General features: G+C 43.5%; 1 long non-coding RNA gene across 1 annotated transcript in view; it reads left to right on the top strand.

Moving 5' to 3' along the window:
- The window catches only part of LOC148049342 (uncharacterized), a 98,709-nt gene that overhangs the window by 64,887 nt on the left and 13,661 nt on the right, over positions 1 to 20,161 (top strand). The window contains exon 2 of the long non-coding RNA XR_015695758.1: positions 14,635 to 14,681. This is a non-coding gene — a long non-coding RNA (uncharacterized LOC148049342). The remainder of the gene's footprint in view (positions 1 to 14,634; positions 14,682 to 20,161) is intronic.

Genomic DNA, 20,161 nt, shown 5'->3' with positions numbered 1-20,161 from the left:
CGCAGTGGTTAGAGTGCAGTACTGCAGGCCACTTCAGCTGACTGCTAGCTGCAGTTCGGCGGTTCAAATCTCACCGGCTCAAGGTTGACTCAGCCTTCCCTCCTTCCGAGGTGGGTGAAATGAGGACCCGGATTGTTGGGGGCGATATGCTGACTCTGTAAACCGCTTAGAGAGGGCTGAAAGCCCTGTGAAGCGGTATATTAGTCTAACTGCTATTGCTATTGCTATCTTGTAGACTTCTCCTGTGGATGCTACTGGTCTACGCCCATGTAAGTTAAACATCCACTGTAGAGATTCTCAGTCAAACGGGTTATAGTTGTCCCAAAGATACTTTTTCAGGACGCAACTGGACTAGAAGCTTCTTCAGCTCTGACAGGATTCCCTACTATCCTGTCAAAGCTGTTCCCCACTATCATGTCAGAGCTGAAGAAGCTTCATGGATGAGAAGCAAAATGTCTTCAAAGAAAAAACAAGAAAGTCCAGTTGCCTCCTGAAAAGCACCTTTGGGTTAAACTTCCACCATGAATGCAGATCTTATAATTAAATAACTGGGAAAGTCCCTTTTATAAAGATTTTCTCAGGGACATTAAGACATCAATTGTGCTCCTAAGTGAGCAATTGGCTAACATTTTTATTGGCCTTGTTTAGATTCTGTGATGATTTCACAAATATGGAGGGACATTCCATGGCTGAATTCCTCATGTCCTTTAAGAAACATAATGTTATGTTCACAATCTAGAGCCGAGGTGGCGCAGTGGTTAGAGTGCAGTACTGCAGGCCACTTCAGCTGACTGCTAGCTGCAGTTCGGTGGTTCAAATCTCACCGTCTCAAGGTTGACTCAGCCTTCCCTCCTTCCGAGGTGGGTGAAATGAGGAAACCAGTCAAAACTTTTACTGATGGTTTTGCTTTCCAGATCATATGCAAAACACATAAGCCCCGTTAACACAATATACTTCTATCAGCTCTTAAACCAGTCAAAACTTTTACTGATGGTTCAGGCAGTACCTACTCACATTAACTGGGTCATCATCCACCATTTTGGAAATAGTTTCCCTAAGAAGTACTTGACATCTCATGAGCTCTTGTGCTAGGAGAGTGATGACATTATTAGCCCATTGAAGATTGGTGTTCTGACCTAGGCTTCCTCAAAAAGCATGAAGCAGATTCCTGGTCCCAACAAAACCCCTTTTATTAAATGAATGTGAATTCCTCCCATTCACATATGCGAATTTATGACCACCGACCTTATCTAGCTTGGAAAGCTGCCATGCGAATATTTTCCAAATGCAGTGATGTGCAAGGAAAGACTTGGCACAGAGGCTCTGAGATTCAGGGACAGATCTTCACACTTCTGAAATGAATGAACGGTTTCCTGCAAAAGCCCACTCCCCTTTCACTCCTCTTTTATTTCCTATGGGAGGGGCCATTCACCGTCCACCTGTGGGTTTATTCCCAAGTTGACCCTGATTTCTGAGATGTTCTTTTCTTCTGGCAGTTCTGCACATGCACACACTGGGAACAGGCTCCAGTTGTTCCTCTGCCTCACTGCTATCTAGCTCTGAAGGCAGATGAGAACTACCGGACAGCCTTGGCCACATCGCTGCCTCTGATGCAGAGCCCTCATCCAAGCCTTCCCCAGCCTCCAGGGCTGGCTCATGGACACAACAATTGGTTGGGCTGGCCATTGCGATCCATTAAGGCCAATTGACTTTGCATATAACAAGATCTATTTCAGCTAAATTGAAATCTTCTTTGGCATTTCCATCCCTCCTCCTCACTTCCGTGTCCTTCCCACCTTCCCCTGCCATTAATCTAGTTAACCATATTTAGAAATAGAGCCACATAGTCACTGAAATCATAAGCACTGGCTTGTTTAACTGGGTTTATTGCAGCCTTGGTGGTACTGTTCTTGGAATTCAGTTCCTTAAAGACCTGTTTTTTTTGGGGGGGGGGCTGGGAACAGTGTCAGTGAAGGACACTAGCAGGAATGGGTCTTACTAGGAGGCAAATTGAGATGGCAGCCTCAGGTGTCCATTTTTGAATGGGGGGGGGGATGGGGGAGGACCCTACTTAGACCCAGAATGTAGAAGATTGGATGCCCTCTGGTATTATATACTTTGTCTACATGCACAGGGATGATGGGGTGAAATGCTAGAGGAAGGAAGGTGCAAAGGACAGAACAGAAGGCAGGAGATGGAATAAAAGAAGAGAAGGCAGCTTTACTGTACCTCTCTAAGACAGTGTTTTTCAACCTTTTTTGTGCAAAGGCACACTTTTTTCATGAAAAAAATCATGAGGCACACCACCATTAGAAAATGTTAAAAATTTTTAACTCTGTGCCTATATTGACTATATATAAAGTAATTCTCTTGAATAGGAATCAAATAAACAAAAAGAAATTATTTTATAATTGTTCATATTTCTGTTTACTTACTCAGTGCGTTCTCCTCGCTGCTCCGGTCCTCCGTGATTGTTGCTATGGGCGCACGCATGGGACGTCAGTGACGTCCCTGCGTGCGCTACCTCCCGGCGGTCCCCGCGTTTTTAAAGTAAACGCGGGGCCGCAGGGACTTAATAGAAGCAACTTTCGGGACACAGAGATGTCCCGAGGCAAAAACACCCGGCGGGTGTTTTTCCCACGGCACACCTTACACTATGTCATGGCACACTAGTGTGCCGCGGCACAGTAGTTGAAAAACACTGCTCTAAGACCATGGGCTGATTAACATTATCTTCTCCAGAAGCTTCTTATTTCCTGCTGCTTCTTTAAACTGAGTTGAAGAGGCTGCTGTGCTTGAACAGTTGAAGAGACAGATGATATTAGTAAGAGCCCTAGTCCACAAGCCACAGGTATCATCCCTCATTCAAGCTCTTCAATCAATCGGCTTGTTTGTACTCATCATCTGGATGTTGAGAGCCACCGTAGCTGATATAAAATGGTGATCATTAGAAGACAGTCCTCTAGAGCAGCATTTAGAAAAAGGAAACTTTGTACCTAAGAAGGAAGGAGCTCTACTGAGAGACACAGACACTGAGATTTATAGCTTAAAGAAGTTGTGAGAAGGAGATACTTGATTTTCCAATTAGTTACCAGCCAGGTGACCTGATAGCTATGGCAGCATCCCTATCTCCATCTCAAGTAGAAGAGTCTTGCACATTCCTGAAGAAAAGGATAAATCAGAAAAAAAATGTGGTAAAAGTGCAATTTACTGCTAAAACTATATGATTGAGGACTGTGGATCCACTTCAGCAGCAGTCTGAATGAGTTCCTCGTCACAATACATAAAAAAGCTTCATGTTCTCCAAAGATAAAGAAAATTGAAGCTCTCGTTGAACGCATTACAAGTGTGAAATCATCAAAAATGGCACGGGGGGCGGGGGGAGGACATAGCTTATGTGCTCAGAAATCCACACTGTTGCATCCTTCTTTTGTTCCATAACCAAGAAATCTACAAAGTCCTTGGGAAAAAAATGACTCAAAATGAGCCCATACAGCTACTAGAACCAAACTCAAACTGAGGATTGTGACATATCTGAAGTAAGCAAAATATTACTACTCTTTTACTGTGGACATCAAGCGTATGAACACATCGCTTTAAAGGTTCATTTTGTAACAAGAGAATGTAATAAAATGTCTTCTGATGTTGACTGTCAGAGAGTATTTCCTAGAATTTATGAATACTGATAATACTACAGAAATTGGTATGACAGATGTGCTTCTTAAAGAAGCTGGAAGATACAAGAAACTGCAATAGCTGTTAACAGTGGCCAGGAGTGCAATAACAGATCCAATATGAAATGCAAGGACAGAAGAATGGAAATACGGATACACTTATTCTTATTCAATGAACTTGGTGATCAATGGTTCTGCAACCACTGCAAGGTAGGCTTAATTTTAAAAACATAATTCAAAATATCTATGTGTTTTTTTCCTGAACCAACTAAGGGAAAATTTTGAAGGAATTTCTGGGAACATCCTCCAAGACACTAAAACAGTTGCAGTTAAGGTGATAAATCTTAACTGTCAGAGTTTTGGCAGCGCGACTAGTATTATGAGATAAACCCCAGGAGCATAACACAGCACACAGAGCCTTAATACAATTAATAGTGGTTTATATACAAAATATATACAGACGTTTTATATATAAAACACACACACACGTGTGTGTGTGTGTGTGTGTGTGTATGTATGTATGTATGTATGTATATATATATTTGTGTTTTTTTATTTGTGCTGATAAATAAATAAAGGGAGACTAGTCTCCCTTTATTTATTTATCAGCACAAATAAAAAAACACAAATATAACAAAGGCAACAGTAAAGATATTGGGTTTCTTTCGTGATGGACTCTTGTGACGAGCCGATTGACAGATGATGGAAGCAGTTAGCTTCCTCCCATAATTGGGGCTTACCAGGGGTTGTGACACTAAATATATACCTTCTTCCCTGGCTTCAGCTGATATAGAGGAGACCTGTGGCATAATGGCTAAGACGTTTGCCTAGGATGCAATACAGCGCAGGGTCGAATCCCAATAAGGGTATGGCTAGCTGATGAGAGCTAAATAGCTTGAAATAGATCTATACTAGTCTCCCTTTATTTATTTATCAGCACAAATAAAAAAACACAAATATAACAAAGGCAACAGTAAAAATATTGGGTTTCTGTCGTGATGGACTCTTGTGACGAGCCGATTGACAGATGATGGAAAGCAGTTAGCTTCCTCCCATAATTGGGGCTTACCAGGGGTTGTGACACTATATATATAACTATATATATATATATATAACTATATATATATATATATAACTATATATATATAACTATATAACTATATAACTATATAACTATATAACTATATAACTATATAACTATATAACTATATAACTATATAACTATATAACTATATAACTATATAACTATATAACTATATAACTATATAACTATATAACTATATAACTATATAACTATATAACTATATAACTATATAACTATATAACTATATAACTATATAACTATATAACTATATAACTATATAACTATATAACTATATAACTATATAACTATATAACTATATAACTATATAACTATATATATATATATATATATATATATATATATATATATATATATATATATATATATATATATATATATATATATAATCATTTGTGCTGATAAATAAATAAAGGGAGACTAGTATAGATCTATTTCAAGCTATTTAGCTCTCATCAGCTAGCCATACCCTTGCTGGAAATCGAACCTGGGCTGTATTACATATCAGGCAGTTATATTAGCCACTAAGCCACACGATCTCTTCCTTTATAAGCTAGGCCAGGGAAATGGGTATGTATTGTGTCACAACCCCTGGTATGCCCAAATATGGGAGGAAGCATACTGCTTCCTTTCTCTGTCTATCGGCTCGTCACAAGAGACCATCACAACAGAAAGCCATTATTTTTACTGTTGCCTTTGTATATACAGAGATAAATCCCTTACCAGCTATGAACACAAGGAGAGAAAATGAGATACACAATGAGAGAGAGAAATGCCCTCTAATAGCCACCTATATATAGACTTGTGTGGATCTCCCATAAGGTGACCAGATTTTCAGATTGGAAAAGAGGGACACCCTTGACCGGGGGGGGGGGGGGGGGCTTGATTAAAAAAACTTTTTTTGTCAAAAGGTCACCCCAGGACACTGAAACCAGAATAAATACGAATCTGTTGCCAAACAAAATTTTGATCACGTGACCATGAGGATGCTGCAACGGTCGCTAAGTGTGAAAAATGGTCATCAGTCACTTTTTTCAATGCCATTGTAACTTTGGTCACTAAATGTTTTCCCCCTCCTCGAGACTCCTCACTTCTTCCTTCATTCCTCTTGCTTATCTACCTTCACCTTATCTGTCTTCTGCTCTTTCCCTCTCTTCCTTCCTTCCTCCCTCCTTCCATCCTCTTCTTTCCTCACTCACTCCCTTCCTCCTTTTTTCTCTTCCTTCCTCCTTCCATTCTTTATACGATATAAAATTCAATGAGGGTGAAACACACCAAATCTGGCAAAGCTGCCTTGCACCAACCTGGCCTGCCCATAGAATAGCAGCCACTTTGAGACACATAAACCTGGTCTGAACATATTGCATCACAAAGATTTGCAAAGATCACATTTGCAAAAAGGAACATTTCTTGTAGTAAATACATTTTATAAACAATTTAAAAGTAAAAATCCCCCCAAAATAATAAAAAAGGTATTCTATAAATAAAAGAAATCCTTAAAAACCATTGTTAAGTATTACACCAGCAATAATTTATACTGTCACCATTTCAAACTATCATCAGAAATACGAATCTGTTGCCAAACATCAACATTTTGATCGCGTAACCATGAGGATGCCACAACGGTCGCTAAGTGTGAAAATGGTCACTAAGTGTGAAAAATTGTCATCAGTCACTTTTTTCAATGCCATTGTAATTTTGGTCACTAAACAGCCATGTTCCTGACTTAACAACCACCATGATTCACTTAACGTGGCAATAAAAGGTCGCAAAATGAGGCAAAAATCATTTAACAAACGTCTCCCTTAGCAACAGAAATTGGGGGATCAATCCTGGTCGTAAGTCGAGGATTACCGGTAGCCAATTGCAAAAGGCAACTTTACTTGGAACAGGTGAGATTGTGCCCGGATCCCTTTCATGCCAACATATCCATCTTCTGCTCTTTCCCTCTCTTCCTTCCTTTCTCCTTCCATCATCTCCTTTCCTCACTCACTCCCTTCTTCCTTTTTTCTCTTCCTTCCTCCTTCCATTCTTTCAGCTTCATTTCTTTTGCCTATCTACCTTCTCTGTCTTTCTGCTCCTTCCATTTCTCCCTTCCTCTTTGCTTTTGTTCCTTTCTCCTTCCCTCCTTTCCTATTTCTTGCTTCTTCCTTCCTTCTGCCTATCTACCTTCACCTTCTCTGTCTTTCTGCTCTTTCCCTGTCTTCCCCTTTCCTCCCTCCTTCCCTTCTTTCATTTCTAGTTCCATCCTTTCTTCTTTCCTCTCTCCCTCTTTTTTCCCTTCCTTCCCCCTTCCTCTTGCCTATCAACTTCATCCTCTTTGTCTTTCTGCTCTTTCCCTCTCTTCCCCTTTTCTTCCTACCTCCTTCCTTCTCCCTCCCTTCTTCTTTTTCTTCCTTTCTTCTTCCATCTTCCTCCTTCTCCTTCCATTCTTTCTCCTTCCATCCATCTTTTCTCCTTCCATCTTCTCCCCCCCTCCCTCCTTCCTTCCTCTCCTTCCCTTTCTCACACACAGGAAGGGGAGGGGGGCTATCTAGTCGCTTTCACAGCATAATTTCTTTATCTAACTTTTAAAAAACAGTGTGCAAATCAAACGAGATTTTCGTAACCTGCGAAGCACCAAGTTATATTATGTTGTTATAAATTCGCAGCTACTCCATTCTTTCTGATAGGGAACTACATTTCCCAAGATGCCTCAGGTCCTCAAAGTGCTGAACGCAGTTTTGCAATTGACTCCAGCGAGGCCCGGTAGCCGCCGGTTGGGGTGGCTGTCAAGGCGCTGAAAGGAAGGAGCTGCAGCCGAAGGGAGAGACGCTCCCCCCCGTGTTCAGCAAAGCAAGCCCGCTGGCGGCGCCTGTGCTGTGGTGGGAAGCGAACTGCGGGTCCCCCCCTGCCGCCGCCGCCTTCTTTACCTCTGCCTCTTCCAGAGCCCGGGGTGGCTGTCAGGGCGCTGAAAGGAAGGAGCTGCAGCCGAAGGGAGAGACGCTCCCCCCCGTGTTCAGCAAAGCAAGCCCGCTGGCGGCGCCTGTGCTGTGGTGGGAAGCGAACTGCGGGTCCCCCCCTGCCGCCGCCGCCTTCTTTACCTCTGCCTCTTCCAGAGCCCGGGGTGGCTGTCAGGGCGCTGAAAGGAAGGAGCTGCAGCCGAAGGGAGAGACGCTCCCCCCCGTGTTCAGCAAAGCAAGCCCGCTGGCGGCGCCTGTGCTGTGGTGGGAAGCGAACTGCGGGTCCCCCCCTGCCGCCGCCGCCTTCTTTACCTCTGCCTCTTCCAGAGCCCGGGGTGGCTGACAGCGGAGCAGACGCGCCGTTTGTTACTGCTTCCAGCAATCGAGACGGACGAGGGAAGCGGTGGCGGCGGACGTCAGCAGCGACTGTAACGAGGTGCGGAGGAAGAACGGAAGGTCCAGCCATGGACGAGAAGCTAGCTAGCCCCAACAACAACAACGTGCTGCTCTTGCCGCCACCTCTGGATGGGAAGCAACCAAGCCTTGCAGACTCGCTTCCCACCGCACCGTGTTGTTGTTGGGGCCAGCCACTGCCGCTTCCCTCATCCGTCTCGATCCTGGAAGCAGTAACAAACTGGCCGCGTCCGCTCCACCGTCAGCGCCCTGACAGCCACCCCGGGCTCTGGAAGAGGCAGAGGTAAAGAAGGCGGCGGCGGCAGGGGGGGGACCCGCAGTTCGCTTCCCACCACAGCACAGGCGCCGCCAGCGGGCTTGCTTTGCTGAACACGGGGGCGAGCGTCTCTCCCTTCGGCTGCAGCTCCTTCCTCCCACGGGTGGCTGTGTCCTGGAGCCGTCGCCCTTTCCTTTTTTCTCCACGAAGAGGCAGCTCCTCGTGGGCGCAGCTCCTGCCGCCCGCACAGAGTGAATTTAATTGGGATCGCCTGCGGCCGCGAGGACCCCTGCACAAATGGATTCCTCACGGCTGCAGGCGATCCCAATTCACTCAGCCGGGGCGGGCAATTTCTGCACGAATGGACTACTCCTCGCGGCCGCAGGAGAGGGAGGCGGAGGCGGAGGGGGCAGCCGAGCCGCCCGCACAGAGTGAATTCAATTGGGATCGCCTGCGGCCGCGAGGACTCCTGCACGAATGGAGTATTCCTCGCGGCCGCAGGCGATCCCAATTCACTCAGCCAGGGCGGGCAATCTCTGCACGAACGGACTACTCCTCGCGGCCGCAGGAGAGGGAGGAGGAGGGGGCAGCTGAGCCGCCCGACTCCTGCACGAACGGAGTATTCCTCGCGGCCGCATGTGATCCCAATTCACTCAGCCGGGGCAATCTCTGCACGAACGGACTACTCCTCGCGGCCGCAGGAGAGGGAGGAGAGGGGGCAGCCGAGCCGCCCGCACAGAGTGAATTCAATTGGGATCGCCTGCGGCCGCGAGGACTCCTGCACGAACGGAGTATTCCTCGCGGCCGCAGGCGATCCCAATTCACTCAGCCAGGGCGGGCAATCTCTGCACGAACGGACTACTCCTCGCGGCCGCAGGAGAGGGAGGAGGAGGGGGCAGCTGAGCCGCCCGACTCCTGCACGAACGGAGTATTCCTCGCGGCCGCAGGCGATCCCAATTCACTCAGCCGGGCGGGCAATTTCTGCACGAACGGACTACTCCTCGCGGCCGCAGGAGAGGGAGGAGGGGGGGCAGCCGAGCCGCCCGCACAGAGTGAATTCAATTGGGATCGCCTGCGGCCGCGAGGACTCCTGCACGAACGGAGTATTCCTCGCGGCCGCAGGCGATCCCAATTCATTCAGCCAGGGCGGGCAATCTCTGCACGAACGGACTACTCCTCGCGGCCGCAGGAGAGGGAGGAGGAGGGGGCAGCTGAGCCGCCCGACTCCTGCACGAACGGAGTATTCCTCGCGGCCGCAGGCGATCCCAATTCACTCAGCCGGGGCGGGCAATTTCTGCACGAACGGACTACTCCTCGCGGCCGCAGGAGAGGGAGGAGGGGGGGGCAGCCGAGCCGCCCGCACAGAGTGAATTCAATTGGGATCGCCTGCGGCCGCGAGGACTCCTGCACAAACGGAGTATTCCTCGCGGCCACAGGTGATCCCAATTCACTCAGCCAGGGCGGGCAATTTCTGCACGAACGGACTACTCCTCGCGGCCACAGGAGGACAGGGAGGAGGAGGGGGCAGCCGCCCGCACGCGGTTCAGGGGCTTCTGCCAGGCGGCGGGAGCCCCTGCACCGCATGGAACTTCTCTGCCGCGGGCGGCTGCAGCTGCCCCCACCCTCTCCTCCTGCCGCGGCGAGCGGAAAATTCGATTAGAATTAGATTACTCACCAGTCAGCGCAGCTGCAACCTCTTTCGTCTTTTGTAGAAAGGAAATGGAAACTCGCGCAAGCGTGCTGAAAATTTCCCATCCCAGCCAGCTCACTGATTGGCTGGAGTCCAGGCCAATCCAATCAGTGAGCGGGAGGCTGGGCTGGCTTAAATTTGTAGGTAGTTAGTAGGTAAAAGGCTAAAAGCACGCTTTTTTTGGCGCTCGCAGCTCCCGCCCATCAGCTGCTAGCTTGCTGGGTTGGCTCATCTGGTAGGATAGAGAACAGAACGATGAGCCAGCCCAGCAAGCTAGCAGCTGATGGGCGGGAGCTGCGAGCGCCAAAAAAAGCGTGCCTTTTAAAAAGGCGGGCGGGACGCGGGAAAATGCGTTGGAAGGCGGGTGTGTCCCGCCAAAAGCGGGACGTCTGGTCACCTTAATCTCCCATCAGAGTTCTAAAGAGGCGATACCATAGATGCAATAAATCAGCCTCATTGCATCAGTTTACTGATTACAGCTTACAACCTTTCATCAGCTGGCAGCTATTAAATCCTCAGTACCTTGACATTAACAAATGTCAGATTGGGAGCAGGGCTGATTCAATAGCTGCTGCCTATGCTTTGACAGGAATTCTCTGTAGAACAAGGGTTTCAAACTTGTGCCATCATGGCAGCATCACGTGGCGTATCAGGATTTTCCCCCCGCTTCACTAAACTGAGCGTGGGTGTGGCCAGCGCGTGATGCATCTGGCTCGTGGGCCACGAGTTTGACAGCCCTGTTGTAGAAGAACAGTAGAAGGAATCATTAAAAATATACACAACTTTGGTTTTCTAGGTGGCTTAGTATTATGGCATGATAAATTCTTTAAAATAGATGATGTAAGCAAGAGATTTCAGGTTATTGATATATTTCTTAAACAACTGAGGAAAATTATATATCATACAGTCAAAGGGATTTGAAATTGTTCTGAAGTATGCAGAGAAATTGGCAGAGGAATGCCATACTAATGGCTTAAGAATACAAACATCACCAAAGAAGACATTTTTTGATTATAAGGCACAGAGTAATCCCATAAGGGATTCCAAAGCTTTCACAGTGGAATTCTTTAACAGGGGCTACCCTGTGGTAAAACCTGTTGAATAATATTTGTTGAAACTCAAAGAACACAATAATATTATACTGTATATTTAGGTTATAATAACTTCAATCTCTCTTTTTATCAGAAGAAGACTTTTGCCAACAATGCAAGGCACTAGAAAAAGCATTGAGACATGTGTGAAATTGATGTCAGGGATTTGGGCAATCAAACGAAACTCTGGTACATTTTAGCAGAATCAACTCCAAATGTTGTAGGAGAACAAAGCGGATGGACTATCTTGCCAAATGCTTTAGTTCCTCTTCATCTACCTCTAACCCTAAGTCTGAATCAGGAATGCAGCTTTTTCAAGTGGCAGTTAAAAAGCACAACTGTGCTCCCTCAGGACAAAGAAAAAGCTGGTCAGCCATGCCACCATCTCATTAGTTCATGAAGTGATCCAAATGGTGGATCTACAGAAAGCAGTTCAAATCTTTGCAGCTAAGACAGCACAGAAAGTAATGCTTTGATTACTCAGAATTATAAACAGGACAGTATTCACTGTGCAGACAAAACATAGTTACATTTTGTGGCATTCTAAAGTTACCTTGAAGGCATTTTAAGAGACAGGAGAATATTATGTCTAACAGGAAGAAGAACAAATGACTTCCCGTTTATTATGAGTGAGGGACAAAAAGCCTTTCCATTATTGCATATGTATTTTGATAATAGCAGATAGAAAAATCTTCAAGTTGTTACTTGCTTTTAGTACTCTATAGGAAAGAAAAATGTTCTTAACTTTGCTAGCTAAAAATAGGCTTGTCTCCAAAGTAAAAAAAATTCATACATCATTACAAATATACATTTCTTTATACAAGAGCGAGTTTGGTGTAGTGGTTAAGGCTTCAGGCTAGAAACCAGCAGACTGTGAGTTCTGGTTATGCCTTAGGCATGAAAGCTGGCTGGGTGACTTTGGCCCTGTCATTCTCTCACACCCACAGTTGTCAGGCTTGGATAACAAGCTGGTCGAACAACCAACCATCATTTAATTGATTTGAAAAAGTGGACCCCGAACCTGCAGAAAAAATTCCAGGAAGAAAAAAGAAAGGAAGAATATATTTTTCTCTTTGCTTCCAAAGTTAAATGTTTCCAAAGTTTTAAAAAAGAAGGTCTTCATTGTTACAAACGTACATGTGTTTTATGCATCCAATTTTATATAGATTTGCTTCTGAATTGCATTCCACAAATTTACAAAATATATTGCAAAAGTGATCTGACTTTATATAGGACTAATCATTGTGGCTTCCAGCTTCATATTATGAATAAACTCTTCAAGAGAAAAAATTAGTCCTAACATGTCATCATCAATATAAATCACATCAAATGTCACCTGCAAGAAGCTTGTGCTACTGTGAGATTGAAGTCTTCTAGTTCTTAAAAATGGGGAGTGATGAGATCTAGAAGCTCAGGCAAGGTTCTAGTTGGTGGTAGAATGGATGGATTAGCAGCAGTATTCCCAGCCCGTTTCTAGATTGCATTTATAAAAACAACAACATGTATACCTATCTACCCATAAAGCAGATATCCTCAATCATTGGCCCCTTTCCCCCTTGATTTTGATGTTGGCTGATGAAACCCCACTAAAACTATGCAGCATCTCTCTTTCAAGGTTATCTCTCTATGTTCACTAATTGTATATGACATAGCTGCTCATTCCATCTGTAGAATATGTAGAAGAAGAGTCTTATTGCACATTAATCTGCCATCAAGTAACACGAGCTTAGGGTTTCCAGAAATTTGGAATCTAGGATCTAGAGCTAGCACATTTGGGGTGGGAGCAGGAAGTGGAATCAAATGGCTTTCAATGATCAAGTCAAGGCTGTGTGGTAATATAACCTTTTCATATTCCTTTCCCAGCCTGTTCCCAACTACTAAACTCCTAGGCTACTCACTCTAATTTAGGGAACTGCCTAAATGTTGGCTGACTGCCTAGTTCAGGGCACTTCTGAAAGCCAACAGTTAACTTTTTCCAGATGCCACTTAATACCCCAGTTAAAAAGCACTTTGACCTGGGACTCCTCGACCTCAATGGAATCCCACTCATCGTGACTCCATTGATTGAGAATGCCTCCCCCCACTTTTTTTTTATAACTCTACCCCTTTTTACTGTGTTGCCTTCCTGTTACAATCTGCTCCTCACCTCATGAAAATTCTTAGCAACCTCCTAATCAGAAGTGTGATTTTGGTCAAATAATATAGCAAGCCACAAGTAATCGTTTAACATAATGAAATCTGTGGCTATTGGCACAATAATGATAGCTGTTGCAGTGAAAAATATGTATGTATGTATGTATGTATGTATGTATGTATGTATGTATGTATGTATGTATGTATGTATGTATTAGGGGATGCGGTGACTCAGTGGGTAAGAAGCTGAGCTTGTCGATCAGAAAGGTCGGCAGTTCGGCAGTTTGAATCCTTAGCTCTGCCTAATGGAGTGAGCTCCCGTTACTTGTCCCAGCTTCTGCCAACCTAGCAGTTCGAAAGCATGTAAAAATGCAAGTAGAAAAATAGGAACCACCTTTGGTGGGAAGATAACAGTGCCCCGTGCCCCTTCGGCATTTAGTCATGCCAGCCACATGACCACGGAGAACATCTTCGGACAGCGCTAGATTTTTGGCTTAGAAACGGAGATGAGCCCCCTAGAGTAGGGATTGATTAGCACACACATGCAGGGGAACCTTTCCCTTTCCCTATGTATGTATTTACTTTCTTACTTACTTCCCACATTTATTCTTACAAATAACTCAAGGTGCTGAACGTACCTACAGAAATTTCAGTAGTCCCTTTAATAGTAGCCTAGAGTAGCCTGGGGATTTTAAGAGGGATTTTCACCCTCCTTTATCACAGGTTCATTAAGGTGGAGTTTCTTGGAATGATGTGAAATGCTTCTTCACAGATTGCTTGCCACCTGGGTTGCTGTTTATGAGTTGAGCTGTCAACAGACTTGCCTGATACCTCTTGATTATTCATATTTGCTTTTCCTTAGTTTCCTTTCTCAACTGCCATGCAATTTCTCACTGTCGCTTATAACTTAACTTCTCTCGTCCCTCTTTCTAAGCATTTAGCAAACACCTGCAATAACCCAAACATCTGTGGGTTTTTTTCCCCCCTTCCAACAAGCTGATAGCATTCCTATGCTCATAGAAGTGAGACCGGGTCCTTTCAATAGCAAACTCAATGCTTCTACAGTTGTTCCTCTCCATCCTCTTTCAAATTTGCTTTTAACAAAACTGGAGTCCCCACGGTAGCTCTCACTGGTCCATTTTACCCACATTGTGTGAATGCATTGCAAATGGTTTGCCCTTATTAGGTAACATTGCCATTTTCTTAGTTGTTCCTGGATGAAAGGCATCACTAACCGCACAGAAAACTACAATGGCAAAAGCCATAAGTGATGTGACGTCTCTGTGTGTTTGTGTAACCTTGAATCTTTGCATGCTTTCTTTTCTTTTCCAGAAGAATTCAGAAAGCCTTTATTGAAAATCAAAGAAGATGCAGAAACAGTAAGACTTTTTCCTGTGGTGTCAGCCTCTAGGGTAAAATTATTTCTTCTTTTTGGAAAATAGGGAACATTTCTGTGTTTTGCTCCATCCCCGGAGCAGCCATAGCTGACGCTACTGAGATAAAAGCTGTCAAAACTGCTGATCTAGGCTGCTGTATAAGGCCCTGAACTGCAGCTCATACGAGCAAAGGGTTTGATACGTTGGTGGATTAAGTCTGCTTATCTATTTCCCTGGGTTTCTTTTGGAATTTTAGTCAGAAGTTTCTACATCCGCATCAGCAAAAATAAAAATGCCTGTTCCAGGAACTTTGAAAGGGGAACAATGGGCCATGGATGTTTTAAACATACATTGAGAGGCTCTGACAGTGCCTCAGCATGCATAGAAAGCATCAGTTTTTTCAGCTTATCAAATACCAACGAAGTTAGTAGAACAAAAATATAAGCTGTACGTGCCTGTACTCTCCCCCCACATGTGTATTTCACATTGCTTCTCCGATTTTGGCAGTATCCTTGTGCATCCCGTAGCCTCTTTATTTTCTCCTTGCAGACAGTTCCCTTTCAACAGCTGTCAGCTTCCTTTGAAGTCAATGGGCTGAGTTCCTATTGATTTCTTTTGGTGCAGCCTCAGCTCTTCAGACGAAATGCTTTAAAACCCTCCTTACATGTGGATGTTTCAAGGCCATTCCTATGCGGTGTGTGTGAAAGTAACAAATAGGTTGCTACATGTGCTTTACTGCTGGCTGATGCAGCCTTTTTCTTCCTTGGATGTGTGGGTCTTGAAAAGCTCGATGAATAGAAGATGCGGTTCTATCCGGTTCTATAAGTTTAAAGGTTTGAGGAGACAAGAGGTGAATCAGATTGCTTTTTGAATAGGTATTGTGACACTGAACGTTTTGTATACAGTACAAAGCAGGTGGTCTACTTTAGGGGAGTTAGATGTAGGCTTTTAAGCAAGGGTGGGATCCTACCAGTTTAAAAACCAGTTCGCTGAGTGCGTGCGTGCACAGTTTACAGAAAACTCAACTTCTGCATTACTGCTGAGGAGGAAAACAGCTGAGGCGTGTCAATCCACTCTGATGCGCCAATCAGCTGGGCTTCCGAAAAGGAAATATAGGTGAGTATAGTGCAGGGGCAGGCGGGCCCACTTCAAAGTGGAGTGAACCATTGGTGGGTTTCAAAAATTGTTCGAACCTACTCTGTGGGTGTGGCCTCCTTTGTGGGAATGGCTTGCCACCCATGTGACCAGATGGGAGTGGCTTGCCACCCATGTGACCGGATATGAAGATGCCGACGACACTTGTCAGAACCACCTTAAATTACCTCACACACAGCACTGGCATGCATAAGAATAGGATGTAAACTTGTTTTTTAAAAGGCATCTTTGGTTTGCATTAAAACAACTTCAACACACGCAATGTTCTGATTGCACCACAAACGCAGTAGTCATCCTTACCTTTCACAGAGGCACTGAGTTTTATAAATATGAGCATGATAGTGTACAATAATCATATCCAAGGACCAGTGGTGGGTTTCAAAAAATTTTGGAACCTCTTCTGTAGGTGTGGCCTGCTTTCCGAGTCCACTGGTAGAACCTCTTTTAACCGGTTCGGTAGATTTGACGAACCAGTTCTACCGAATAGGTGCGAACTGGTAGGAACCCACCTCTGGAGTGAAGCAATTCATTCCCAGCTGATAATCAGAGCTACCGGTTTGCCCGAACTAGTACGAACCAGTAGAATCCCATCCCTGCTTTTAAGATGTGAGCTATTTTCAACCTGCATTACAGAAAGGCCCTCCCCATATTTGTTAAAAGCAGAACTCTTCCCGTTTCTATATTAAAGTAAATCCTATTGAAATCCTATCGGATCCCAGTTTCAGTAGGTTCTCCGCCTCATGTTTCTTCCAGCCAATTGAAACAATACCATACATACATATCCACAAACCAACACACCATACACACACACACACACACACACACACACACACACACACACACACACACATGTGTTTGTCTGTGTGTGTATGTGTGTGTGTGTGTGTTTGTGTGTGTATGGTGTGTTGGTTTGTGGGTATGTATGTATGGTGTGTGTGTGTGTATATATATATATATATATACACACACACACACACACCATACATACATACACATGGTATATCTATCTATCTATCTATCTATCTATCTATCTATCTATCTATCTATCTATCTATCTATCTATCTATCTATCTATATGGTATATATCTATCTATATATGGTATATATATATATATATGGTATATATATATATATATATATATATATATATATATATATATATATATATATATATATATATATATATATATATATGGTATATATGGTATATATGGTGTATATATATATATATATATATATATATATATATATATATATATATATATATATATATATATATATATATATATACACACACACACACACACACACATACACACACACACACACACCATACATACATACATATATTTAGAGTCACAACCCCTGGTAAGCCCCAATTATGGGAGGAAGCTAACTGCTTCCATCATCTGTCAATCGGCTCGTCACAAGAGTCCATCATGACAGAAACCCAATATTTTTACTGTTGCCTTTGTTATATATGTGTGTGTGTGTGTTTTTTTTTAAATTTGTGCTGATAAATAAATAAAGGGAGACTAGTATAGATCTATTTCAAGCTATTTAGCTCTCATCAGCTAGCCATACCAGGGGTTGTGACTCTAAATATATACCTTCTTCCCTGGCTTCAGCTGATAAGGAGGAGACCTGTGGCTTAATGGCTAAGACGTTTGCCTAAGATGCAATACAGCACAGGTTCGAATCCCAGTAAGGGTATGGCTAGCTGATGAGAGCTAAATAGCTTGAAATGGATCTATACTAGTCTCCCTTTATTTATCAGCACAAATAAAAAAAAACCACACACACACACACACGTGTGTGTGTGTATAGTGTTGGTTTGTGGGTATGTATGTATGTGTATATATGTGTGTATACACACACACATATACACATAGATTTTCATGGGTGTAGGTATGCTGGTATTGTTGTATTCGGGTCTTTTCCCAGGTAAGATTGAGATTCTCTTGGCAACATTTCAGCGAGGTCTCACTCGCCATCTTCAGGCTGGGTTTTGGGCTGGTAAGGAGGAAGGTTTCTTACCCGTAGATATAAGATATTTGTTTACGTAGATTTTCACGGGTGTAGGTATGCTGCTCTTGTTGTATTTAGCCTGAAGATGGCAAGTGAGACCTCGCTGAAACGTTGCCAAGACAATTTCAATCTTACATGGGAAAAGACCCGAATACAACAAGATCAGCATACCTACACCCGTGAAAATCTACGAAAACAAATATCTTACCTCTACGGGAAGGAAAGCTTCCTGCTCACCAGCCCAAAACCCAGCCTGAAGATGGCAAGTACGTACGTACGTACACACACGCGCACACACACACACACACACACACACACCACACACACTATTAGCTCCTAAAACACGAGCTACATTCTGGATTCTGCCCACCAGAAATAATTCTGCTTTGAAATGTTATTATTCCAGCAGAGAGAGAAGAATCTCTTCAGATTAATAGTCTTTCTGAATGCTGAAAAGAAAAAAAAATCATTTAAGACATCACATTAAAATGTCATTCCAAGTTGGAAGACACATTAAAACTTTTTATAGAGCTTTTTCATTGCTTTTCTCCCTCTTATTGAACATCTTGTTCCAGGGGTTTCTGATCTTACCATATATTTAAATTTGGGAAGCTGGAAGTATGCATTAGTTTAAAGGAGCAAAGGTACTTTTATAGACATTTCCTTTCATTTGGTTATAACAGTATAACTTAACTGTATTTATTTATCACCTTTCTTACCCCAAAGACTAATGCTTTGATTGAAATTATATGGCTGCCTATTTTAATGAAATAACTCTTGGTGACTGACAAAGCATAAAGCAGAAATATACATATAAAAGACACTAACAGGGGCCATGTAAAATACTCAAGTCTCCAATCAGTGGCGGTAAAACTGGGCTCCATTAACATCCTGACTTGAGGAAGAATCTTCCTAAAGTGGTTTGGAGCCTTGTGAAGCTGTTCCATAGGGCAAGGGTCATACATGAGAAGCATGGCGGGATTCAATTTTTTTTACTACCATTTCTGTAGGCATGGCATGGCTTGGTGGGTGTGGCTTGGTGGATGTGGCAGGGAAAGCTTACTGCAAAATCCCCATTCCCTCCCGATCAGCTGGGACTGGGGAGGCAGAGAATAGATGGGAGCAGGGCCAGTCAGAGATGGTATTTACCGGTACTCAAAATTTCCTCTACCAGTTCTTCAGAGCTGATCAAAACCTGCTGAATACCACCTCTGATGAGAAGGCTCACCTTCTAACTCCCATGAAGTCACACAAAGGACCTGGAGCTATGATGGGATAGCTCAGAAGAAGATGCCTGCCTTCTGCTTTAACTGGTCAACAGAAACAACAGCATTAGCTAGGATCCTGTTTGATTTCAGATTTGAAATATTCTGGAGGATATATGTCAACTTATGCTGCTTTCTGAGTGTTATTCTTAAAAGTATTGGGAAGTATTTAAAGCAAAAGTGTAGTGGATTGCTTATCAAGTGAGTTATTGAGATGGTAAGAAACCGAACTATTCAGAATTATTAGTTTCACTATATACCTTTTCTGTCCTTTTTCCATTCCAATCAGCTACAGATAGTTCTTGATTTATAACCATTTATTTAAAGACCGTTCAAAGTTACAATGGCACTGGAAAAAGTTACTTATTTTTCACACTTACGACCATTACAGCATCCCCATGGTCATGTGATCAAAATTCAAATGCTTGGCAACAGACTCATTTTTATGATGGTTGAAATGTCCCTGGGTCATGTGACTATTTTTCTAACCGTCTGAAAAGCAAAGTCAATGGGGAAACCAGATTCACTTAATAATCGTGTTACTAACTTAACAACTGCAGTGATTCACTTAACAGCTTTGGCAAGAAAGGTCGTAAAATGGGATAAAACTCACTAAACAACAGTCTCACTTAGCAGCAGAAATTTTGGGCTCAGTTGAGGTCATAAGTCAAAGACTACCTTTATGAGGAATCACCTCATTTGGCCAACAACAACGTCAAGAAAGTGGCTCTATTCTGACAGTTTAAAGTTTGCTCTAGATGCAGAAGAAGAAGAAGGTTTGAGGTTTGAGGTTTTATTCAACTTGTATGCCGCCCTATTCCCGAAGGGACTCAGGGCAGCTAACAAAACTGGAAGGGAAGGGAACAATACAAAAGGAAGAACAAAGACAGACAACCATACAGAAGGAGGAGGAGGAGGAGGAGGAGGAGGAGGAGGAGGAGGAGGAGGAGGAGGAGGAGGAGGAGGAGGAGGAGGAGGAATCTTCTAAATTGTCCATAGTGAAATTAAGATATATATTTGCTCCTTTCTTTAATT

This window comes from Thamnophis sirtalis, unplaced genomic scaffold, assembly GCF_051295495.1.
Source record: "Thamnophis sirtalis isolate CommonGarterSnake01/CBP01778 unplaced genomic scaffold, rThaSir2_p1.2 scaffold_1, whole genome shotgun sequence".
Classification (NCBI taxonomy): domain Eukaryota; kingdom Metazoa; phylum Chordata; class Lepidosauria; order Squamata; family Natricidae; genus Thamnophis; species Thamnophis sirtalis.
The sequence above is the reverse complement of the archived record's forward strand: the minus strand, read 5'-3'. Positions and strand labels throughout refer to the sequence as shown.